The sequence below is a fragment of the Pseudophryne corroboree genome, unplaced genomic scaffold (genome assembly GCF_028390025.1).
Source record: "Pseudophryne corroboree isolate aPseCor3 unplaced genomic scaffold, aPseCor3.hap2 scaffold_195, whole genome shotgun sequence".
NCBI lineage: Eukaryota > Metazoa > Chordata > Amphibia > Anura > Myobatrachidae > Pseudophryne > Pseudophryne corroboree.
The window spans coordinates 973,028-999,413 of record NW_026968590.1 but is presented as its reverse complement, the minus strand read 5'-3'; the positions used below and the strand labels follow the sequence as shown (position 1 = coordinate 999,413).

Sequence of the window (26,386 nt, the reverse complement as noted above, 5' to 3'; positions counted from 1 at the left end):
TCCGATATGCTGCATCTCCTGATGTGTGTCTCCCTCAAGTGGCTGTCAGCAAATGCCTGCTAGACACCCCATTCCAAGCTGATTGTGACATCATGGAACATGCATCATAGAACAGGCATGCTAAAACATGGGTCTTCAACCTGCGACCCTCCAGCTGCTGTGGAACTACACATCCCAGCATGCCCTGCCTCAGTTTTAGCATACCTTAATAGCAAAACTGTGGCAGGGCATGCTGGGATGTGTAGTTTCACAGCAGCTGGAGGGCCACAGGATGAAGACCCATGTGCTAGAGCCAAGCCGCAGGTACATTGAATGCTAGCAAGCTGAATATTTAAATCCTTTTTGTTCCGCAGCATTCCAATGCGGAAGATTCCATGGAACCAGAGATCCTTCCATTGAGAAGGACATGCTGCCTGGATGACTACACTGTGCAAATTAAATCACGGAGCCAGTTGGCTTGTGGGTGGCTCTGGTGACTGGGTGGTTGGGTGGGTGGTGTGTCGGAAGTGGAGCGCATGCAAATGATTGTGTATCATCCAGCTAGTGAGAGAGAAAACTCATGCAGGAGTGTGCCTGCTTGTCAGTGGGTTATGCACCTTGCCAGACGTTAAATCTACATAGAGCAGCTGGAGGGGACAAGAGCAGGTTTGCAAAATATAGATAGAAGAGCATATATGCTGGCGCATTCTCCATGATTGTGTCAGCTTATGTTTTGGTGCACTGCACTTTCCTCCACTAAGTTTTAGCCATTTTTGTTAAGCTCAAGTGTAGTTGCTTCTCGGCCTTTTGGCTGTGATCTTGTATCGTGGTTGAAGGGTCTGCTGGAGGGAGGGATTGTTTTCTTCATTGGCGAAAGACCAAAGATATTCCAGGATGGAAGGCTTGGGAACACTATCTGTTTTTCAGTTGTGGAAGAGCACAGAGGTCGGATTGGACTACATTCTATAGTAAAGGATATCTTTCTATTTATTGACCCTCCCCTTATATGTGTCTGTGTTACAATAAAGCTTCGGTTTTGTGAATCCCTCACCCTCTTACACTCCACACCCATAGCCTTATTAACTGTTGTATTATTGTATAGTTTAAATGTATAGTGCAGTTCATGATTTATAGTGTAGGCTGGCCTGTGCTGTAGTTCTGGAACTGTACTATACCGTCAGCATTTGTATTGTGTTTTGGCTGTGCTGCAACACTGTACTTATGTGTGTAATGTTTATGTATGTTTTTTTAATGTCAATAAAAACTGCTTTTTCAAGCCAATATCTGAAAACAATCAATGTTTATCTTTGATGGCAATAAAAGTGGTATGATATTTGATGCTTTTGAAAGGCAATATCTGATATGTCCCCTATCTGGGAACCATATATTAAATGGCTTTTAAGAAAAGGGAGATGGGAGAAGAGCTTTCAGTACTTGTAGGACCGATGCACATAAAGAAGCAAAAAAACATACATAAACATTACACACATAAGTACCGCGTTGCGGCAATGCCAAAACACAATAGAAATGCTGACGGTATAGTACAGTTCAAGAACTACAGCACAGGCCAGCCTACACTATAAATCATGAACTGCACTATACATTTAAACTGTACAATAATACAACAGTTAATAAGGCTATGGGTGTGGAGTGTAAGAGGGTGAGGGAATCACAAGCCCGAAGCTTTATTGAAAGACTGACACATATAAGGGGAGGATTAATAAATAGAAAGACATCCTTTACTATAGAATGTAGTCCAATCCGGTCTTTCAACTCTTCCACAATTGAAAAACGGATAGTGTTCCCAAGCCTTCCATCCTGGAATATCTTTGGTCTTTTGCCAATGAAGAAAGCAATCCCTCCCTCCAGCAGACCCTTCAACCACAATACAAGATCACAGCCAAAAGGCCGAGAAGCAACTACACTTGAGCTTAACAAAAATGGCTAAAACTTAGTGGAGGAAAGTGCAGTGCACCAAAACATAAGCTGACACAATCATGGAGAATGCGCCAGCATATATGCTCTTCTATCTATATTTTGCAAACCTGCTCTTGTCCCCTCCAGCTGCTCTATGTAGATTTAACGTCTGGCAAGGTGCATAACCCACTGACAAGCAGGCACACTCCTGCATGAGTTTTCACTCTCACTAGCTGGATGATACACAATCATTTGCATGTGCTCCACCTCCGACACACCACCCACCCAACCACCCGGTCACCAGAGCCACCCACAAGCCAACTGGCTCCGTGATTTAATTTGCACAGTGTAGTCATCCAGGCAGCATGTCCTTCTCAATGGAAGGATCTCTGGTTCCATGGAATCTTCCGCATTGGAATGCTGCGGAACAAAAAGGATTTAAATATTCAGCTTGCTAGCATTCAATGTACCTGCGGCTTGGCTCTAGCACATGGGTCTTCATCCTGTGGCCCTCCAGCTGCTGTGAAACTACACATCCCAGCATGCCCTGCCACAGTTTTGCTATAAGGTATGCTAAAACTGAGGCAGGGCATGCTGGGATGTGTAGTTCCACAGCAGCTGGAGGGTCGCAGGTTGAAGACCCATGTTTTAGCATGCCTGTTCTATGATGCATGTTCCGTGATGTCACAATCAGCTTGGAATGGGGTGTCTAGCAGGCATTTGCTGACAGCCACTTGAGGGAGACACACATCAGGAGATGCAGCATATCGGAGGTCTTCGATGCCTTTCCAGCAAATGCACACCACCTGCTGCTGGTCTGGACACAAAACAATGCCCACAATCGAAGTCCCAAAATGCCCAACTACAGGATTCATGTAAGTAGTGAATTTAGGAATGAATTTAGAAGTAGGAAATTAAGTTAGTTCACAAGTACATTCAAATTCAGATCTAAAGTCTAGGTAGGCCTCACGTCCTGGCAGCCGCCAGCATTTAAAAATGCCTTGATTAGAGGTACGGAATTAAATGTAGATAAGAAGTAGACACAAAATAAGACTCCGCAGAGCAGTTATCAGGTGTTTTTATCAATTGTTGCATTTAAAAAATCAAGCAATTAGGGAACACAATGTTGCAACAATGTAACCCTATTTGCAAAATAGTACTAAATAAGTTTGTCGATGTAAGACATTTGCAAAGGCGCATCCAAAACACGCTGGAAAATGCAACTGAATCTGTTTTTGGAGGCTAGAATAGGAAATGTGCATCGGTCCTACAAGTACTGAAAGCTCTTCTCCCATCTCCCTTTTCTGAAAAGCCATTTAATATATGGTTCCCAGATAGGGGACATATCAGATATTGCCTTTCAAAAGCAGCAAATATCATACCACTTCTATTGCCATCAAAGATAAACATTGATTGTTTTCAGATATTGGATTGAAAAAGCAGTCTTTATTGACATAAAGAAGCAAAAAAACATACATAAACATTACACACATAAGTACTGTGTTGCAGCACAGCCAAAACACAATACAAATGCTGTCGGTATAGTACAGTTCAAGAACTACAGCACAGGTCAGCCTACACTATAAATCATGAACTGCACTATACATTTAAACAATACAATAGTTAATAAGGCTATGGGTGTGGAGTGTAAGAGGGTGACGGAATCACAAGCCCAAAGCTTTATTGAAAGACAGACACATATAAAGGGAGGATTAATAAATACAAAGATACCCTTTACTATAGAATGTAGTCCAATCCGGTCTTTCAACTCTTCCACAACTGAAAAACGGATAGTGTTCCCAAGCCTTCCATCCTGGAATATCTTCAGTCTCTCGCCAATGAAGAAAACAATCCCTCCAGCAGACTCTTCAACCACAATACAATATCACAGCCAAAAGAGCGAGAAGCAACTACACTTGCGTTTAAACAAAATGGCTAAAACTTAGTGGAGGAAAGTGCAGTGCACCAAAACATAAGCTGACACAATCATGGAGAATGCGCCAGCATATATGCTCTTCTGTCTATATTTTCCAAACCTGCTCTTGTCCCCTCCAGTTGCTCCATGTAGATTTGACGTCTGGCAAGGTGCATAACTCACTGACAAGCAGGCACACTCCTACATGAGTTTTCTCTCTCACTAGCTGGATGATACACATTCATTTGCATGTGCTCCACCTCCGACACACCGCCCACCCAACCACCCAGTCACCAGAGCCACCCACAAGCCAACTGGCTCCGTGATTTAATTTGCACAGTGCAGTCATCCAGGCAGCATGTCCTTCTCAATGGAATAATCTCTGGTTCCATGGAATCTTCCGCATTGGAATGCTGCGGAACAAAAAGGATTTAAACATTCAGCTTGCTAGCATTCAATGTACCTGCGGTTTGGTTCTAGCACATGGGTCTTCATCCTGTGGCCCTCCAGCTGCTGTGAAACTACACATCCCAGCATGCCCTGCCACAGTTTTGCTTTTAAGGTATGCTAAAACTGAGGCAGGGCATGCTGGGATATGTAGTTCCACAGCAGCTGGAGGGTCGCAGGTTGAAGACCCATGTTCTAGCATGCCTGTTCTATGATGCATGTTCCGTGATGTCACAATCAGCTTGGAATGGGGTGTCTAGCATGCATTTGCTGACAGCCACTTGAGGCAGACACACATCAGGAGATGCAGCATATCGGAGGTCTTCGATGCCTTTCCAGCAAATGCACACCACCAGCTGCTGGTCTGGACACAAAACAATGCCCACAATTGAAGGCTCAAAATGCCCAACTACAGGATTAATGTAAGTAGTGAATTTAGGAATGAATTTAGAAGTAGGAAATTAAGTTAGTTCACAAGTACATTCAAATTCAGATCTAAAGACTAGGTAGGCCTCACGTCCTGGCAGCACCCAGCATTTAAAAATGCCTTGATTATAGGTAGGGAATTAAATGTAGATAAGAAGTAGACACAAAAGAAGACTCCACAGAGCAATTATCAGGTGTCTTTATCAATTTTTGCATTTAAAAAATCAAGCAATTAGGGAACACAATGTTGCGACAATGTAACCCTATTTGCAAAATAGTACTAAATAAGTTTGTCGATGTAAGACATTTGCAAAGGCGCAAACAAAACACGCTGGAAAATGCAACTGAATCTGTTTTTGGAGGTTAGAATAGATGCAGGATCAAGTAGCTCAATGGGTAGGGTGTTTGATTAGAATTTAACAGGTTTTAGGTTTGAATCCTGGGTATGATAGTTTGAGGTGTTATTTAATAAAGTATGTTTATATATTAGTCACACATGGCTTACTTGTACAAATGGCATGTCACCAGTTAGTGCTGACTGCTGATATGCCATTTACACAAACATGCCATGTGTGACTGTATATGCATTTAAGGAGGGCACCCCTGCAATACCACAAACCATTGAGTGTCAAGTATACTAGATATATCTTCATATCTCATGTGCTTTCTCTGAGACCAATCTTGTTATGCCCCTTCCCCACAAGGCATGCGCCTTTTGTCCATATTGCAAAAATGGGGGGGAGGGCATATAATTCTCTGTCACAGGGCACCAAAAAGTCTAGTTATGGCTCTGGTATGCATTATGTAATCTGGCAGACCATCTCTCCAACACTGGCTGGTTGGAATAGAAATCCGGTTATCTATGTGAGCAAATGACCATCAACGATTTACTCTCAAACACTAAAAAATGGACAAAAATGGTCCCCTAAACAAATTGGTTAAATTTTTGGGTTTAACCAATTTGTGTAATGACCATTTTTGACCACTTTTCTAGTGTTTGGGAGCAAATGGTTAATTGACATTTGCTCCTATACATTACCAGATTTTCATTCCAACCATCCAGACTGGATAGATAGCCTGACAGATAATTGTGTAGTGTACGCCCAGGATAACTGTTAGTCATGCTTTATTTTATGGCGGCACATAAATGGGTGGACAGATCCAGGGCAAGCACTGCCCACTCATGCATAGTTGTCAACTGATGTGAAGTTCCAGGGGGCAATCTCAGTTATAAAGGGAAGTATCTGGAAATTGTCCCTAGTTAAAAAAAAAAAAAAAATTTGATCAACTCCATTTATTTAGTATGATATCCCAGGTGATAGGATGCCGGCAGTCAGAACAACATACTTTATTAAATAACACATCTCAAACTACCATACCCAGGATTCAAACCTATAACCTGTTGAATTCTAATCAAACACCCTACCTATTGAGCTATTTGATCCTGCATAAAAATTGTGAACATTATATGAAGCTATTGGTACTTTGCAAAAAAAAAGAATCAGCATTACAACGCAGCAGATCCATGCAGTTTGCAGCCACACACTACATGTATCTGCTCAGCCACAATGCTGATTATTTCTTCACAAAGTACAAGGTGAGCTCCAAACAGAATTCTCTAGCTTAGAATTATACCTTTCTTTGCCAAACCTAGAAGTCGGGTCCCCCACCCTGGGATCCCCCAGAGGGAGGCCTGCACCGTCATGCGGCAGGCTTGTCCGTTTTGGAAGCAGGCTGATGGGCAGCCCAGGATTGCTTCAGTCTGGGCTTGGCAGGTCTGGAAACATGAGCTTGCTTTGGGTATGCCTGACCTTGGGTACGCTTTACCTGGAGGATGAAAGGGCCAAGAAAAGTACTTTTAGCCTTCTGCGTGGTAGGAGTCATACTAGGTAGGCAAGCTGTTTTAGCAGTAGCCAGATCAGCTACAATCTTATTGAGGTCTTCTCCAAAAGGAGATTCAACTGAGGCAGCACAAGGGAACTCTCATCTGGGGACAACAACTGCAGGGAGAACACATATTTTCAGATGAACATGGTAGGGCAGAAGGCTGCCTAATACTGAAGCACCCCCAAACAACAAATCAAATGCAACTTACTTGACAGAGATGTGCCTGAGCAACGGCCCCCCCCAGCCCTATCCCAAATCATACTTATTTTGCATAGGAGATACCATGGTCATGAAGATTGTTCTCCCAGGGTTAGGTTCATTCATTGCATTCTGGGTATGCTGACCCCTGTGATTTCCCCAAATGTGGGAAACTCGACTGCATTATTTGTGGTAGTGGGGGACTGTATTTGTGCTTTCCTCTGGTCAGCTCTGGTAAAATTCAGATTTCTTTGTCTCAGATCTTCCTCTAGCCTTGTTCTTCTTTCGAGAGTTCCCTTGTGCTGCCTCAGTTGGATCTCCTTCACTTGACAGGGGGGTGCCCGAGCAGCGACCCTCCCCAGCTCTAGCCCAACTCCTACTTACCTGCCAGGTGAGATACTATGATCATGAAGTTGCTTCTCCCAGGGCAAGGCTCACCCATTGCACTCTGGGTGTGCTGCCCCTGCGATTTCCCCAAATGTGGGAAACTTGACTGCATAATTTGAGTTTTCCCTGGTCGGCTCTCATGTAATTCAGATCTCTTTGTCTCAGGTCTCTCTCCAGCCTAGTTTGCTGTCTGGTTCCACTTCTTTTTTCTTGAGCCCCTCCCTTCTATACCCTTGTGCACTATCCTGACTTCTCCTCCCGTCTGCTTACTTTGTGCCTCCCAATGCACAATGCAAACTACGGGTAGTGCTGCAGGGCCCACACCCTTTTACTTGCTTTACAGAGCAGCTCTGGAGCTGTTACAGTGCCCAGCTGCTGCAAGAAATCAGCTTGAATGCTTCAGGGGCTGGGGAATGGCCAACATGAGCCCCACTCCGAAGGAGGGTGGGGGTGCTTAATGCGAACTAGGGGTCATCCAAGCACCACAAAAGGCCTCCATGCCCTGCATGCTCCTTTTCTCTTTTCATATGCAGACAAGGGTTGAAGCCAACTTTGACCCACTGCTTGGATGACATCACCATATTCAAATCCATCTGCTGCAGGCCATCCCCCAGGAATGCTTGCACTAGTTGTTGCATTTGGTTTGTTGTTTGGGGGTGCTTCAGTATTAGGCAGCCTTCTGCCACCCCATGTTCATCTGAAAATATGTGTTCTCCCTGCAGTTGTTGTCCCCAGATGAGAGTTCCCTTGTGCTGCCTCAGTTGAATCTCCTTTACTTGACAGAGATGTGCCTGAGCAGCGGCCCTCCCCAGCCCTATCCCAAATCATACTTATTTTGCATAGGAGATACTATTGTCATGAAGATTGTTTTCCCAGGGTGAGGTTCATTCATTGCATTCTGGGTATGCTGACCCCTGTGATTTCCCCAAATGTGGGAAACTCGACTGCATTATTTGTGGTAGTGGTGGACTGTGTTTGTGCTTTCCTCTGGTCAGCTCTGGTAAAGTCAGATTTCTTTGTCTCAGATCTTCCTCTAGCCTTGTTCTTCTTTTGAGAGTTCCCTTGTGCTGCCTCAGTTGGATCTCCTTCACTTGAAAGGTAGTGCCCGAGCAGCGACCCTCCCCAGCTCTAGCCCAACTCCTACTAACCTGCCAGGTGAGATACTATGATCATGAAGGTGCTTCTCCCAGGGCAAGGCTCACCCATTGCACTCTGGGTGTGCTGCCCCTTGCGATATCCCCAAATGTGGGAAACTTGACTGCATAATTTGTGTTTCCCCTGGACGGCTCTCGTATAATTCAGATCTCTTTGTCTCAGGTCTCTCTCCAGCCTAGTATGCTGTCTGTTTCCACTTCTCTTTTCTTGAGCCCCTCCCTTCTATAACCTTGTGCACTATCCTGACTTCTCCTCCCGTCTGCTTACTTTGTGCCTTCCAATGCACAATGCAAACTACAGGTAGTGCTGCAGGGCCCACACCCTTTTACTTGCCTTACAGAGCAGCTCTGGAGCTGTTACAGTACCCAGCTGCTGCAAGAAATCAGCTTGAATGCTTCAGGGGCTGGGGCATGGCCAACATGAGCCCCACACCGAAGGAGGGTGGGGGTGTTTAATGCAAACTAGGGGTCATCCAAGCGTCGCAAAAGGCCGCCATGCCCTGCATATCCCTTTTCTCTTTTCATAAGCAGACGAGGGTTGAAGCCAACTTTGACCCACTGCTTGGATGACATCACTTGCTGCCTTTCCAATGAAGCAAGTTTAATTTAGTAATAGGTGAAAAACCATCCCTACAAAGGTGTTAATCAGATACTTGGCTTTGTGGACACTTTTCAGAGAACAAATTAGTTAGCATAAAAATAAAGCCAGAAAATGAAGAGCTGTTTAATCACTCAATTGGATTTTTCTGCAAGCGTATTTCTTTTTCTCTGCAACCCACTGCTAAGTTGTGCTTCCTAGCTGTTCTTTTATAAAATCACTTAATCAAATCTAACTCTGATTACATCAGAGAAGGCCAGGTACCCTACACCATAAGAGGGGGTTTGAAATTTTGACTTGTCTACTTAAAGATCACCAAAATCTGATGACAAGGTCAATTACATCCCTGGGTGGGATTGAACCACCAACCCTTTGGTTAATAACCAAACACACTAACCGATTGCACCACCGAGACACTTTGCAAAAGTACATACTGACAAAGGTTAATAAGCATTCATCTAGAACGTTTCCTAGAAAACTTTAAAAAGTCAATAATCTGGAGAGTTTTTGTAAGATGTTTCTTCCATCAACCAATGAAGAAACGCATTGGTACTTTCCCATGATGAGTGAGTGCTTCAGGATCTCTTGCACTTACATGTGCAGCAGAGTACTGCAATGGAAGCATGCTGGGCCCCTTAACCCAGAGGTAGGCAGATTGAAACTATCCTCTGCTATATGCATTTTTTTTTTGTTAATTAAAGTAATCCAAAACTGGGATTGATATTTTTGCTCTTTTATTTTTACTTAAAGTACAATAACTTTTACCATTTTAATTTGTTTTAATAGTATATTGACAGTATTGTTTTCTTTCAAAAATCCACTTAATTTTCTTTACCCTATTATTAAAATGGTAATTGACAAAAACAAACTACATTGTCACCAGAAGAGCAATACAAAATGTACAAGTGATATATTAAAATCATCTTTCCAGCTTGAATTTCAATGATGCATTGGGGCAACGATTTTGTGAGAAACATCTTCACCCTTAAATAAAGATTTTCTTAATTCCTTACCTGTGTGCTAATTAGATATCACCTTGTTTTCACATTAAACAGACTTCCACATGAGAAAGCAGCAAGGATGCAGTGGCGTTAATGTTTCCTGGTGTCAACCTGTATTATTTCAGTAGATATTGAAATGAGGATGCATCTTGCTGCCTTTCCAATGAAGCAAGTTTAATTTTGTAATAGGTGAAAAACCATCCCTACAAAGATGTTAATCAGATACTTGGCTTTGTGGACACTTTTCAGAGAACAAATTTGTTAGCATAAAAATAAAGCCAGAAAATGAAGAGCTGTTTAATCACTCAATTTGATTTTTTTGCCAGCATATTTCTTTTTCTCTGCAAACCACTGCTAAATTGTGCTTCCTAGCTGTTTTTATAAAATCACTGAATCAAATCTAACTCTGATTACATCAGAGAAGGCCAGGTACCCTACACCATAACAGGGGTTTTTGAAATTTTGACTTGTCTACTTAAAGATCACCAAAATCTGATAACAAGGTCAATTACATCCCTGGGTGGGATTGAACCACCAACCTTTTGGTTAATAGCTGTACACACTAACTGATTGCGCCACAGCGACACTTTGCAAAAGTACATACTGACAAAGGCTAATAAGCATTCATCTAGAACGTTTCCTAGAAAAACTTTAAATAGTCAATAATCTGGAGAGTTTTTGTAAGATGTTTCTTCCATCAACCAATGAAGAAACACATTGGTACTTTCCCATGATGAGTGAGTGCTTCAGGATCTCTTGCAATTACATGTGCAGCAGAGTACTGTAATGGAAGCATGCTGGGTCCATAGCCCAGAGGTAGGCAGATTGAAACTATCCTCTGCTATATGCGTTTTTTTTTTGTTAATTAAAGTAATCCAAAACTGGGATTGATATTTTTGCTCTTTTATTTTTACTTAAAGTACAATAACTTTTACCATTTTCATTTGTTTTAATAGTATATTGACAGTATTGTTTTCTTTCAAAAATCCACTTAATTTTCTTTACCCGATTATTAAAATGGTAATTGACAAAAACAAACTACATTGTCACCAGAAGAGCAATACAAAATGTACAAGTGATATATTAAAATCATCTTTCCAGCTTGAATTTCAATGATGCATTGGGGCAACGATTTTGTGAGAAACATCTTCACCCTTAAATAAATATTTTCTTAATTCCTTACCTGTGTGCTAATTAGATATCACCTTGTTTTCACATTAAACAGACTTCCACATGAGAAAGCACAAAGGATGCAGTGGCGTTAATGTTTCCTGGTGTCAACCTGTATTATTTCAGTAGATATTGAAATGAGGATGCATCTTGCTGCCTTTCCAATGAAGCAAGTTTAATTTAGTAATAGGTTAAAAACCATCCCTACAAATGTGTTAATCAGAAACTTGGCTTTGTGGACACTTTTCAGAGAACAAATTTGTTAGCATAAAAATAAAGCCAGAAAATGAAAAGCTGTTTAATCACTCAATTGGATTTTTTTGCCAGCATATTTCTTTTTCTCTGCAACCCACTGCTAAATTGTGCTTCCTAGCTGTTTTTATAAAATCACTGAATCAAATCTAACTCTGATTACATCAGAGAAGGCCAGGTACCCTACACCATAAGAGGGGGTTTGAAATTTTCACTTGTCTACATAAAGATCACCAAAATCTGATAACAAGGTCAATTACGTCCCTGGGTGGGATTGAACCACCAACCTTTTGGTTAATAGCCTTACACAGTAACTGATTGCGCCACAGCAACACTTTGTAAAAGTCCATACTGACAAAGGCTAATAAGCATTCATCTAGAACGATTCCTAGAAACATTTTAAAAAGTCAATAATGTGGAGAGTTTTTGTAAGATGTTTCTTCCATCAACCAATGAAGAAACACATTGGTACTTTCCCATGATGAGTGAGTGCTTCAGGATCTCTTGCACTTACATGTGCAGCAGAGTACTGTAATGGAAGCATGCTGGGTCCATAACCCAGAGGTAGGCAGATTGAAACTATCCTTTGCTATATGCATTTTTTTTTTGTTCATTAAAGTAATCCAAAACTGGGATTGATATTTTAGCTTTTATTTTTACTTAAAGTACAATAACTTTTACCATTTTAATTTGTTTTAGTGCAAATGGCATATCAGCAGTCAGCACTAACTGGTGACATGCCATTTGTACAAGTAAGCCATGTGTGACTAATATATAAACATGCTTTATTAAATAACACCTCAAACTATCATACCCAGGATTCAAACCTATAACCTGTTGTATTCTAATCAAACACCCTACCCATGGAGCTACTTGATCCTGCATCTTTTCTAACCTCCAAAAACAGATTCAGTTGCATTTTCCAGCGTGTTTTGTTTGCGCCTTTGCAAATGTCTTACATCGACAAACTTATTTAGTACTATTTTGCAAATAGGGTTACATTGTCGCAACATTGTGCTCCCTAATTGCTTGATTTTTTAAATGCAACAATTGATAAAGACACCTGATAATTGCTCTGTGGAGTCTTATTTTGTGTTTTGTGTTTAGTCTTTAGATCTGAATTTGAATGTACTTGTGAACTAACTTAATTTCCTACTTCTAAATTCATTCCTAAATTCACTACTTACATGAATCCTGTAGTTGGGCATTTTGGGACTTCGATTGTGGGCATTGTTTTGTGTCCAGACCAGCAGCAGGTGGTGTGCATTTGCTGGAAAGGCATCGAAGACCTCCGATATGCTGCATCTCCTGATGTGTGTCTCCCTCAAGTGGCTGTCAGCAAATGCCTGCTAGACACCCCATTCCAAGCTGATTGTGACATCATGGAACATGCATCATAGAACAGGCATGCTAAAACATGGGTCTTCAACCTGCGACCCTCCAGCTGCTGTGGAACTACACATCCCAGCATGCCCTGCCTCAGTTTTAGCATACCTTAATAGCAAAACTGTGGCAGGGCATGCTGGGATGTGTAGTTTCACAGCAGCTGGAGGGCCACAGGATGAAGACCCATGTGCTAGAGCCAAGCCGCAGGTACATTGAATGCTAGCAAGCTGAATATTTAAATCCTTTTTGTTCCGCAGCATTCCAATGCGGAAGATTCCATGGAACCAGAGATCCTTCCATTGAGAAGGACATGCTGCCTGGATGACTACACTGTGCAAATTAAATCACGGAGCCAGTTGGCTTGTGGGTGGCTCTGGTGACTGGGTGGTTGGGTGGGTGGTGTGTCGGAAGTGGAGCGCATGCAAATGATTGTGTATCATCCAGCTAGTGAGAGAGAAAACTCATGCAGGAGTGTGCCTGCTTGTCAGTGGGTTATGCACCTTGCCAGACGTTAAATCTACATAGAGCAGCTGGAGGGGACAAGAGCAGGTTTGCAAAATATAGATAGAAGAGCATATATGCTGGCGCATTCTCCATGATTGTGTCAGCTTATGTTTTGGTGCACTGCACTTTCCTCCACTAAGTTTTAGCCATTTTTGTTAAGCTCAAGTGTAGTTGCTTCTCAGCCTTTTGGCTGTGATCTTGTATCGTGGTTGAAGGGTCTGCTGGAGGGAGGGATTGTTTTCTTCATTGGCGAAAGACCAAAGATATTCCAGGATGGAAGGCTTGGGAACACTATCTGTTTTTCAGTTGTGGAAGAGCACAGAGGTCGGATTGGACTACATTCTATAGTAAAGGATATCTTTCTATTTATTGACCCTCCCCTTATATGTGTCTGTGTTACAATAAAGCTTCGGTTTTGTGAATCCCTCACCCTCTTACACTCCACACCCATAGCCTTATTAACTGTTGTATTATTGTATACTTTAAATGTATAGTGCAGTTCATGATTTATAGTGTAGACTGGCCTGTGCTGTAGTTCTTGAACTGTACTATACCGTCAGCATTTGTATTGTGTTTTGGCTGTGCTGCAACACTGTATTTATGTGTGCAATGTTTATGTATGTTTTTTTTTAATGTCAATAAAGACTGCTTTTTCAAGCCAATATCTGAAAACAATCAATGTTTATCTTTGATGGCAATAAAAGTGGTATGATATTTGATGCTTTTGAAATCCAATATCTGATATGTCCCCTATCTGGGAACCATATATTAAATGGCTTTTCAGAAAAGGGAGATGGGAGAAGAGCTTTCATTACTTGTAGGACCGATGCACATAAAGAAGCAAAAAAACATACATAAACATTACACACATAAGTACCGCGTTGCGGCACAGCCAAAACACAATAGAAATGCTGATGGTATAGTACAGTTCAAGAACTACAGCACAGGCCAGCCTACACTATAAATCATGAACTGCACTATACATTTAAACTGTACAATAATACAACAGTTAATAAGGCTATGGGTGTGGAGTGTAAGAGGGTGAGGGAATCACAAGCCCGAAGCTTTATTGAAAGACTGACACATATAAGGGGAGGTTTAATAAATAGAAAGACATCCTTTACTATAGAATGTAGTCCAATCCGACCTCTGTGCTCTTCCACAACTGAAAAACAGATAGTGTTCCCAAGCCTTCCATCCTGGAATATCTTTGGTCTTTCGCCAATGAAGAAAGCAATCCCTCCCTCCAGCAGACCCTTCAACCACAATACAAGATCACAGCCAAAAGGCCGAGAAGCAACTACACTTGAGCTTAACAAAAATGGCTAAAACTTAGTGGAGGAAAGTGCAGTGCACCAAAACATAAGCTGACACAATCATGGAGAATGCGCCAGCATATATGCTCTTCTATCTATATTTTGCAAACATGCTCTTGTCCCCTCCAGCTGCTCTATGTAGATTTAACGTCTGGCAAGGTGCATAACCCACTGATAAGCAGGCACACTCCTGCATGAGTTTTCACTCTCACTAGCTGGATGATACACAATCATTTGCATGTGCTCCACCTCCGACACACCACCCACCCAACCACCCAGTCACCAGAGCCACCCACAAACCAACTGGCTCCGTGATTTAATTTGCACAGTGTAGTCATCCAGGCAGCATGTCCTTCTCAATGGAAGGATCTCTGGTTCCATGGAATCTTCCGCATTGGAATGCTGCGGAACAAAAAGGATTTAAATATTCAGCTTGCTAGCATTCAATGTACCTGCGGCTTGGCTCTAGCACATGGGTCTTCATCCTGTGGCCCTCCAGCTGCTGTGAAACTACACATCCCAGCACGCCCTGCCACAGTTTTGCTATAAGGTATGCTAAAACTGAGGCAGGGCATGCTGGGATGTGTAGTTCCACAGCAGCTGGAGGGTCGCAGGTTGAAGACCCATGTTTTAGCATGCCTGTTCTATGATGCATGTTCCGTGATGTCACAATCAGCTTGGAATGGGGTGTCTAGCAGGCATTTGCTGACAGCCACTTGAGGGAGACACACATCAGGAGATGCAGCATATCGGAGGTCTTTGATGCCTTTCCAGCAAATGCACACCACCTGCTGCTGGTCTGGACACAAAACAATGCCCACAATCGAAGTCCCAAAATGCCCAACTACAGGATTCATGTAAGTAGTGAATTTAGGAATGAATTTAGAAGTAGGAAATTAAGTTAGTTCACAAGTTCATTCAAATTCAGATCTAAAGTCTAGGTAGGCCTCACGTCCTGGCAGCCGCCAGCATTTAAAAATGCCTTGATTAGAGGTACGGAATTAAATGTAGATAAGAAGTAGACACAAAATAAGACTCCGCAGAGCAGTTATCAGGTGTTTTTATCAATTGTTGCATTTAAAAAATCAAGCAATTAGGGAACACAATGTTGCAACAATGTAACCCTATTTGCAAAATAGTACTAAATAAGTTTGTCGATGTAAGACATTTGCAAAGGCGCATCCAAAACACGCTGGAAAATGCAACTGAATCTGTTTTTGGAGGCTAGAATAGGAAATGTGCATCGGTCCTACAAGTACTGAAAGCTCTTCTCCCATCTCCCTTTTCTGAAAAGCCATTTAATATATGGTTCCCAGATAGGGGACATATCAGATATTGCCTTTCAAAAGCAGCAAATATCATACCACTTCTATTGCCATCAAAGATAAACATTGATTGTTTTCAGATATTGGATTGAAAAAGCAGTCTTTATTGACATAAAGAAGCAAAAAAACATACATAAACATTACACACATAAGTACTGTGTTGCAGCACAGCCAAAACACAATACAAATGCTGTCGGTATAGTACAGTTCAAGAACTACAGTACAGGTCAGCCTACACTATAAATCATGAACTGCACTATACATTTAAACAATACAATAGTTAATAAGGCTATGGGTGTGGAGTGTAAGAGGGTGACGGAATCACAAGCCCAAAGCTTTATTGAAAGACAGACACATATAAAGGGAGGATTAATAAATACAAAGATACCCTTTACTATAGAATGTAGTCCAATCCGGTCTTTCAACTCTTCCACAACTGAAAAACGGATAGTGTTCCCAAGCCTTCCATCCTGGAATATCTTCAGTCTCTCGCCAATGAAGAAAACAATCCCTCCAGCAGACTCTTCAACCACAATACAATATCACAGCCAAAAGAGCGAGAAGCAACTACACTTGCGTTTAAACAAAATGGCTAAAACTTAGTGGAGGAAAGTGCAGTGCACCAAAACATAAGCTGACACAATCATGGAGAATGCGCCAGCATATATGCTCTTCTGTGTATATTTTCCAAACCTGCTCTTGTCCCCTCCAGTTGCTCCATGTAGATTTGACGTCTGGCAAGGTGCATAACTCACTGACAAGCAGGCACACTCCTGCATGAGTTTTCTCTCTCACTAGCTGGATGATACACATTCATTTGCATGTGCTCCACCTCCGACACACCGCCCACCCAACCACCCAGTCACCAGAGCCACCCACAAGCCAACTGGCTCCGTGATTTAATTTGCACAGTACAGTCATCCAGGCAGCATGTCCTTCTCAATGGAATAATCTCTGGTTCCATGGAATCTTCCGCATTGGAATGCTGCGGAACAAAAAGGATTTAAACATTCAGCTTGCTAGCATTCAATGTACCTGCGGTTTGGTTCTAGCACATGGGTCTTCATCCTGTGGCCCTCCAGCTGCTGTGAAACTACACATCCCAGCATGCCCTGCCACAGTTTTGCTATTAAGGTATGCTAAAACTGAGGCAGGGCATGCTGGGATATGTAGTTCCACAGCAGCTGGAGGGTCGCAGGTTGAAGACCCATGTTCTAGCATGCCTGTTCTATGATGCATGTTCCGTGATGTCACAATCAGCTTGGAATGGGGTGTCTAGCATGCATTTGCTGACAGCCACTTGAGGCAGACACACATCAGGAGATGCAGCATATCGGAGGTCTTCGATGCCTTTCCAGCAAATGCACACCACCAGCTGCTGGTCTGGACACAAAACAATGCCCACAATTGAAGGCTCAAAATGCCCAACTACAGGATTAATGTAAGTAGTGAATTTAGGAATGAGTTTAGAAGTAGGAAATTAAGTTAGTTCACAAGTACATTCAAATTCAGATCTAAAGACTAGGTAGGCCTCACGTCCTGGCAGCACCCAGCATTTAAAAATGCCTTGATTATAGGTAGGGAATTAAATGTAGATAAGAAGTAGACACAAAAGAAGACTCCACAGAGCAATTATCAGGTGTCTTTATCAATTTTTGCATTTAAAAAATCAAGCAATTAGGGAACACAATGTTGCGACAATGTAACCCTATTTGCAAAATAGTACTAAATAAGTTTGTCGATGTAAGACATTTGCAAAGGCGCAAACAAAACACGCTGGAAAATGCAACTGAATCTGTTTTTGGAGGTTAGAATAGATGCAGGATCAAGTAGCTCAATGGGTAGGGTGTTTGATTAGAATTTAACAGGTTATAGGTTTGAATCCTGGGTATGATAGTTTGAGGTGTTATTTAATAAAGTATTTTTATATATTAGTCACACATGGCTTACTTGTACAAATGGCATGTCACCAGTTAGTGCTGACTGCTGATATGCCATTTACACAAACATGCCATGTGTGACTGTATATGCATTTAAGGAGGGCACCCCTGCAATACCACAAACCATTGAGTGTCAAGTATACTAGATATATCTTCATATCTCATGTGCTTTCTCTGAGACCAATCTTGTTATGCCCCTTCCCCACAAGGCATGCGCCTTTTGTCCATATTGCAAAAATGGGGGGGAGGGCATATAATTCTCTGTCACAGGGCACCAAAAAGTCTAGTTATGGCTCTGGTATGCATTATGTAATCTGGCAGACCATCTCTCCAACACTGGCTGGTTGGAATAGAAATCCGGTTATCTATGTGAGCAAATGACCATCAACGATTTACTCTCAAACACTAAAAAATGGACAAAAATGGTCCCCTAAACAAATTGGTTAAATTTTGGGTTTAACCAATTTGTGTAATGACCATTTTTGACCACTTTTCTAGTGTTTGGGAGCAAATGGTTAATTGACATTTGCTCCTATACATTACCAGATTTTCATTCCATCCATCCAGACTGGATAGATAGCCTGACAGATAATTGTGTAGTGTACGCCCAGGATAACTGTTAGTCATGCTTTATTTTATGGCGGCACATAAATGGGTGGACAGATCCAGGGCAAGCACTGCCCACTCATGCATAGTTGTCAACTGATGTGAAGTTCCAGGGGGCAATCTCAGTTATAAAGAGAAGTATCTGGAAATTGTCCCTAGTTAAAAAAAAAAAAATTTGATCAACTCCATTTATTTAGTATGATATCCCAGGTGATAGGATGCCGGCAGTCAGAACAACATACTTTATTAAATAACACATCTCAAACTACCATACCCAGGATTCAAACCTATAACCTGTTGAATTCTAATCAAACACCCTACCTATTGAGCTATTTGATCCTGCATAAAAATTGTGAACATTATATGAAGCTATTGGTACTTTGCAAAAAAAAAGAATCAGCATTACAACGCAGCAGATCCATGCAGTTTGCAGCCACACACTACATGTATCTGCTCAGCCACAATGCTGATTATTTCTTCACAAAGTACAAGGTGAGCTCCAAACAGAATTCTCTAGCTTAGAATTATACCTTTCTTTGCCAAACCTAGAAGTCGGGCCCCCCACCCTGGGATCCCCCAGAGGGAGGCCTGCACCGTCATGCGGCAGGCTTGTCCGTTTTGGAAGCAGGCTGATGGGCAGCCCAGGATTGCTTCAGTCTGGGCTTGGCAGGTCTGGAAACATGAGCTTGCTTTGGGTATGCCTGACCTTGGGTACGCTTTACCTGGAGGATGAAAGGGCCAAGAAAAGTACTTTTAGCCTTCTGCGTGGTAGGAGTCATACTAGGTAGGCAAGCTGTTTTAGCAGTAGCCAGATCAGCTACAATCTTATTGAGGTCTTCTCCAAAAGGAGATTCAACTGAGGCAGCACAAGGGAACTCTCATCTGGGGACAACAACTGCAGGGAGAACACATATTTTCAGATGAACATGGTAGGGCAGAAGGCTGCCTAATACTGAAGCACCCCCAAACAACAAATCAAATGCAACTTACTTGACAGAGATGTGCCTGAGCAACGGCCCTCCCCAGCCCTATCCCAAATCATACTTATTTTGCATAGGAGATACCATGGTCATGAAGATTGTTCTCCCAGGGTTAGGTTCATTCATTGCATTCTGGGTATGCTGACCCCTGTGATTTCCCCAAATGTGGGAAACTCGACTGCATTATTTGTGGTAGTGGGGGACTGTGTTTGTGCTTTCCTCTGGTCAGCTCTGGTAAAAGTCAGATTTCTTTGTCTCAGATCTTCCTCTAGCCTTTGTCTTCTTTCGAGAGTTCCCTTGTGCTGCCTCAGTTGGATCTCCTTCACTTGACAGGGGGGTGCCCGAGCAGCGACCCTCCCCAGCTCTAGCCCAACTCCTACTTACCTGCCAGGTGAGATACTATGATCATGAAGTTGCTTCTCCCAGGGCAAGGCTCACCCATTGCACTCTGGGTGTGCTGCCCCTGCGATTTCCCCAAATGTGGGAAACTTGACTGCATAATTTGAGTTTTCCCTGGTCGGCTCTCATGTAATTCAGATCTCTTTGTCTCAGGTCTCTCTCCAGCCTAGTTTGCTGTCTGGTTCCACTTCTTTTTTCTTGAGCCCCTCCCTTCTATACCCTTGTGCACTATCCTGACTTCTCCTCCCGTCTGCTTACTTTGTGCCTCCCAATGCACAATGCAAACTACGGGTAGTGCTGCAGGGCCCACACCCTTTTACTTGCTTTACAGAGCAGCTCTGGAGCTGTTACAGTGCCCAGCTGCTGCAAGAAATCAGCTTGAATGCTTCAGGGGCTGGGGAATGGCCAACATGAGCCCCACACCGAAGGAGGGTGGGGGTGCTTAATGTGAACTAGGGGTCATCCAAGCACCACAAAAGGCCTCCATGCCCTGCACGCTCCTTTTCTCTTTTCATATGCAGACGAGGGTTGAAGCCAACTTTGACCCACTGCTTGGATGACATCACCATATTCAAATCCATCTGCTGCAGGCCATCCCCCAGGAATGCTTGCACTAGTTGTTGCATTTGGTTTGTTGTTTGGGGGTGCTTCAGTATTAGGCAGCCTTCTGCCACCCCATGTTCATCTGAAAATATGTGTTCTCCCTGCAGTTGTTGTCCCCAGATGAGAGTTCCCTTGTGCTGCCTCAGTTGAATCTCCTTTACTTGACAGAGATGTGCCTGAGCAACGGCCCTCCCCAGCCCTATCCCAAATCATACTTATTTTGCATAGGAGATACTATTGTCATGAAGATTGTTCTCCCAGGGTGAGGTTCATTCATTGCATTCTGGGTATGCTGACCCCTGTGATTTCCCCAAATGTGGGAAACTCGACTGCATTATTTGTGGTAGTGGTGGACTGTGTTTGTGCTTTCCTCTAGTCAGCTCTGGTAAAAGTCAGATTTCTTTGTCTCAGATCTTCCTCTAGCCTTGTTCTTCTTTTGAGAGTTCCCTTGTGCTGCCTCAGTTGGATCTCCTTCACTTGAAAGGTAGTGCCCGAGCAGCGACCCTCCCCAGCTCTAGCCCAACTCCTACTAACCTGCCAGGTGAGATACTATGATCATGAAGGTGCTTCTCCCAGGGCAAGGCTCACCCATTGCACTCTGGGTGTGCTGCCCCTTGCGATTTCCCCAAATGTGGGAAACTTGACTGCATAATTTGTGTTTCCCCTGGACGGCTCTCGTATAATTCAGATCTCTTTGTCTCAGGTCTCTCTCCAGCCTAGTATGCTGTCTGTTTCCACTTCTCTTTTCTTGAGCCCATCCCTTCTATAACCTTGTGCACTATCCTGACTTCTCCTCCCGTCTGCTTACTTTGTGCCTTCCAATGCACAATGCAAACTACAGGTAGTGCTGCAGGGCCCACACCCTTTTACTTGCCTTACAGAGCAGCTCTGGAGCTGTTACAGTACCCAGCTGCTGCAAGAAATCAGCTTGAATGCTTTAGGGGCTGGGGCATGGGCAACATGAGCCCCACACCGAAGGAGGGTGGGGGTGTTTAATGCGAACTAGGGGTCATCCAAGCGTCGCAAAAGGCCGCCATGCCCTGCATATCCCTTTTCTCTTTTCATAAGCAGACGAGGGATGAAGCCAACTTTGACCCACTGCTTGGATGACATCACTTGCTGCCTTTCCAATGAAGCAAGTTTAATTTAGTAATAGGTGAAAAACCATCCCTACAAAGGTGTTAATCAGATACTTGGCTTTGTGGACACTTTTCAGAGAACAAATTTGTTAGCATAAAAATAAAGCCAGAAAATGAAGAGCTGTTTAATCACTCAATTGGATTTTTCTGCAAGCGTATTTCTTTTTCTCTGCAACCCACTGCTAAGTTGTGCTTCCTAGCTGTTCTTTTATAAAATCACTTAATCAAATCTAACTCTGATTACATCAGAGAAGGCCAGGTACCCTACACCATAAGAGGGGGTTTGAAATTTTGACTTGTCTACTTAAAGATCACCAAAATCTGATAACAAGGTAAATTACGTCCCTGGGTAGGATTGAACCACCAACCTTTTGGTTAATAACCGAACACGCTAACTGATTGCGCCACAGAGACACATTGCAAAAGTATATTCTGACAAAGGCTAATAAGCATTCATCTAGAACGTTTCCTAGAAAAACTTTAAAAAGTCAATAATCTGGAGAGTTTTTGTAAGATGTTTCTTCCATCAACCAATGAAGAAACACATTGGTACTTTCCCATGATGAGTGAGTGCTTCAGGATCTCTTGCACTTACATGTGCAGCAGAGTACTGCAATGGAAGCATGCTGGGCCCATAACCCAGAGGTAGGCAGATTGAAACTATCCTCTGCTATATGCATTTTTTTTTGTTAATTAAAGTAATCCAAAACTGGGATTGATATTTTTGCTCTTTTATTTTTACTTAAAGTACAATAACTTTTATTATTTTAATTTGTTTTAATAGTATATTGACAGTATTGTTTTCTTTCAAAAATCCACTTAATTTTCTTTACCCTATTATTCAAATGGTAATTGACAAAAACAAACTACATTGTCACCAGAAGAGCAATACAAAATGTACAAGTGATATATTAAAATCATCTTTCCAGCTTGAATTTCAATGATGCATTGGGGCAACGATTTTGTGAGAAACCTCTTCACCCTTAAATAAAGATTTTCTTAATTCCTTACCTGTGTGCTAATTAGATATCACCTTGTTTTCACATTAAACAGACTTCCACATGAGAAAGCAGCAAGGATGCAGTGGCGTTAATGTTTCCTGGTGTCAACCTGTATTATTTCAGTAGATATTGAAATGAGGATGCATATTGCTGCCTTTCCAATGAAGCATGTTTAATTTAGTAATAGGTGAAAAACCATCCCTACAAAGGTGTTAATCAGATACTTGGCTTTGTGGACTCTTTTCAGAGAACAAATTTGTTAGCATAAAAATAAAGCCAGAAAATGAAGAGCTGTTTAATCACTCAATTGGATTTTTCTGCCAGCATATTTCTTTTTCTCTGCAACCCACTGCTAAATTGTGCTTCCTAGCTGTTTTTTTTCATAAAATCACTTAATCAAATCTAACTGATTACATCAGAGTAGGCCAGGTACCCTACACCATAAGAGAGGGTTTGAAATTTTGACTTGTCTACTTAAATATCACCAAAATCTGATCACAAGGTCAATTACGTCCCTGGGTGGGATTGAACCACCAACTTTTTGGTTAATAGCCGTACACACTAACTGATTGCGCTACAGCGACACTTTGTGAAAGTACATACTGACAAAGGCTAATAAGCATTCATCTAGAACGTTTCCTAGAAAAACTTTAAATAGTCAATAATCTGGAGAGTTTTTGTAAGATGTTTCTTCCATCAACCAATGAAGAAACACATTGGTACTTTCCCATGATGAGTGAGTGCTTCAGGATCTCTTGCACTTACATGTGCAGCAGAGTACTGTAATGGAAGCATGCTGGGTCCATAACCCAGAGGTAGGCAGATTGAAATTATCCTCTGCTATATGCATTTTTTTTGTTAATTAAAGTAATCCAAAACTGGGATTGATATTTTTGCTCTTTTTATTTTACTTAAAGTACAATAACTTTTACCTTTTTAATTTGTTTTAATAGTATATAGACAGTATTGTTTTCTTTCAAAAATCCACTTAATTTTCTTTACCCGATTATTAAAATGGTAATTGACAAAAACAAACTACATTGTCACCAGAAGAGCAATACAAAATGTACAAGTGATATATTAAAATCATCTTTCCAGCTTGAATTTCAATGATGCATTGGGGCAACGATTTTGTGAGAAACATCTTACCCTTAAATAAAGATTTTCTTAATTCCTTACCTGTGTGCTAATTAGATATCACCTTGTTTTCACATTAAACAGACTTCCACATGAGAAAGCAGCAAGGATGCAGTGGCGTTAATGTTTCCTGGTGTCAACCTGTATTATTTCAGTAGATATTGAAATGAGGATGCATCTTGCTGCCTTTCCAATGAAGCAAGTTTAATTTAGTAATAGGTGAAAAACCATCCCTACAAAGATGTTAATCCGATACTTGGCTTTGTGGACACTTTTCAGAGAACAAATTAGTTAGCATAAAAATAAAGCCAGAAAATGAAGAGCTGTTTAATCACTCAATTGGATTTTTCTGCCAGCATATTTCATTTTCTCTGCAAACCACTGCTAAATTGTGCTTCCTAGCTGTTTTTTGATAAAATCACTTAATCAAATCTAACTCTGATTACATCAGAGTAGGCCAGGTACCCTACACCATAAGAGGGGGTTTGAAATTTTGACTTGTCTACTTAAAGATCACCAAAATCTGATGACAAGGTCAATAACATCCCTGGGTGGGATTGAACCACCAACCCTTTGGTTAATAACCAAACACACTAACCGATTACACCACAGAGACACTTTGCAAAAGTACATACTGACAAAGGCTAATAAGCATTCATCTAGAACGTTTCCTAGAAAACTTTAAAAAGTCAATAATCTGGAGAGTTTTTGTAAGATGTTTCTTCCATCAACCAATGAAGAAACGCATTGGTACTTTCCCATGATGAGTGAGTGCTTCAGGATCTCTTGCACTTACATGTGCAGCAGAGTACTGCAATGGAAGCATGCTGGGCCCCTTAACCCAGAGGTAGGCAGATTGAAACTATCCTCTGCTATATGCATTTTTTTTTTTGTTAATTAAAGTAATCCAAAACTGGGATTGATATTTTTGCTCTTTTATTTTTACTTAAAGTACAATAACTTTTACCATTTTAATTTGTTTTAATAGTATATTGACAGTATTGTTTTCTTTCAAAAATCCACTTAATTTTCTTTACCCTATTATTAAAATGGTAATTGACAAAAACAAACTACATTGTCACCAGAAGAGCAATACAAAATGTACAAGTGATATATTAAAATCATCTTTCCAGCTTGAATTTCAATGATGCATTGGGGCAACGATTTTGTGAGAAACATCTTCACCCTTAAATAAAGATTTTCTTAATTCCTTACCTGTGTGCTAATTAGATATCACCTTGTTTTCACATTAAACAGACTTCCACATGAGAAAGCAGCAAGGATGCAGTGGCGTTAATGTTTCCTGGTGTCAACCTGTATTATTTCAGTAGATATTGAAATGAGGATGCATCTTGCTGCCTTTCCAATGAAGCAAGTTTAATTTAGTAATAGGTGAAAAACCATCCCTACAAAGATGTTAATCAGATACTTGGCTTTGTGGACACTTTTCAGAGAACAAATTTGTTAGCATATAAATAAAGCCAGAAAATGAAGAGCTGTTTAATCACTCAATTGGATTTTTTTGCCAGCATATTTCTTTTTCTCTGCAAACCACTGCTAAATTGTGCTTCCTAGCTGTTTTTATAAAATCACTGAATCAAATCTAACTCTGATTACATCAGAGAAGGCCAGGTACCCTACACCATAACAGGGGTTTTTGAAATTTTGACTTGTCTACTTAAAGATCACCAAAATCTGATAACAAGGTCAATTACATCCCTGGGTGGGATTGAACCACCAACCTTTTGGTTAATAGCCGTACACACTAACTGATTGCGCCACAGCGACACTTTGCAAAAGTACATACTGACAAAGGCTAATAAGCATTCATCTAGAACGTTTCCTAGAAAAACTTTAAATAGTCAATAATCTGGAGAGTTTTTGTAAGATGTTTCTTCCATCAACCAATGAAGAAACACATTGGTACTTTCCCATGATGAGTGAGTACTTCAGGATCTCTTGCAATTACATGTGCAGCAGAGTACTGTAATGGAAGCATGCTGGGTCCATAGCCCAGAGGTAGGCAGATTGAAACTATCCTCTGCTATATGCGTTTTTTTTTGTTAATTAAAGTAATCCAAAACTGGGATTGATATTTTTGCTCTTTTATTTTTACTTAAAGTACAATAACTTTTACCATTTTCATTTGTTTTAATAGTATATTGACAGTATTGTTTTCTTTCAAAAATCCACTTAATTTTCTTTACCCGATTATTAAAATGGTAATTGACAAAAACAAACTACATTGTCACCAGAAGAGCAATACAAAATGTACAAGTGATATATTAAAATCATCTTTCCAGCTTGAATTTCAATGATGCATTGGGGCAACGATTTTGTGAGAAACCTCTTCACCCTTAAATAAAGATTTTCTTAATTCCTTACCTGTGTGCTAATTAGATATCACCTTGTTTTCACATTAAACAGACTTCCACATGAGAAAGCAGCAAGGATGCAGTGGCGTTAATGTTTCCTGGTGTCAACCTGTATTATTTCAGTAGATATTGAAATGAGGATGCATATTGCTGCCTTTCCAATGAAGCATGTTTAATTTAGTAATAGGTGAAAAACCATCCCTACAAAGGTGTTAATCAGATACTTGGCTTTGTGGACTCTTTTCAGAGAACAAATTTGTTAGCATAAAAATAAAGCCAGAAAATGAAGAGCTGTTTAATCACTCAATTGGATTTTTCTGCCAGCATATTTCTTTTTCTCTGCA

The 26,386-nt window shown here is 41.4% G+C and overlaps 8 non-coding genes across 8 annotated transcripts; all 8 read left to right on the top strand.

Annotated features, from left to right (window-relative positions):
* Nucleotides 1–6,829: 6,829 nt before the first annotated feature.
* Nucleotides 6,830–6,993, top strand: LOC135005059 (U1 spliceosomal RNA). Its single transcript, XR_010205751.1, has one exon. It is a non-coding gene; the product is annotated as a U1 spliceosomal RNA (small nuclear RNA).
* Nucleotides 6,994–7,145: 152 nt separating this feature from the next.
* LOC135004916 (U1 spliceosomal RNA) lies at nucleotides 7,146–7,308 on the top strand. The gene has a single exon (XR_010205631.1). It is a non-coding gene; the product is annotated as a U1 spliceosomal RNA (small nuclear RNA).
* A 674-nt stretch (nucleotides 7,309–7,982) lies between these two features.
* On the top strand, nucleotides 7,983–8,146 carry LOC135004694 (U1 spliceosomal RNA). Its single transcript, XR_010205422.1, has one exon. It is a non-coding gene; the product is annotated as a U1 spliceosomal RNA (small nuclear RNA).
* Nucleotides 8,147–8,296: 150 nt separating this feature from the next.
* LOC135004869 (U1 spliceosomal RNA) lies at nucleotides 8,297–8,460 on the top strand. The gene has a single exon (XR_010205587.1). It is a non-coding gene; the product is annotated as a U1 spliceosomal RNA (small nuclear RNA).
* A 10,988-nt stretch (nucleotides 8,461–19,448) lies between these two features.
* Nucleotides 19,449–19,612, top strand: LOC135004654 (U1 spliceosomal RNA). The gene has a single exon (XR_010205384.1). It is a non-coding gene; the product is annotated as a U1 spliceosomal RNA (small nuclear RNA).
* Nucleotides 19,613–19,764: 152 nt separating this feature from the next.
* Nucleotides 19,765–19,927, top strand: LOC135004915 (U1 spliceosomal RNA). Its single transcript, XR_010205630.1, has one exon. It is a non-coding gene; the product is annotated as a U1 spliceosomal RNA (small nuclear RNA).
* A 674-nt stretch (nucleotides 19,928–20,601) lies between these two features.
* On the top strand, nucleotides 20,602–20,765 carry LOC135004680 (U1 spliceosomal RNA). The gene has a single exon (XR_010205409.1). It is a non-coding gene; the product is annotated as a U1 spliceosomal RNA (small nuclear RNA).
* Nucleotides 20,766–20,916: 151 nt separating this feature from the next.
* Nucleotides 20,917–21,080, top strand: LOC135004794 (U1 spliceosomal RNA). The gene has a single exon (XR_010205518.1). It is a non-coding gene; the product is annotated as a U1 spliceosomal RNA (small nuclear RNA).
* Nucleotides 21,081–26,386: the final 5,306 nt, after the last annotated feature.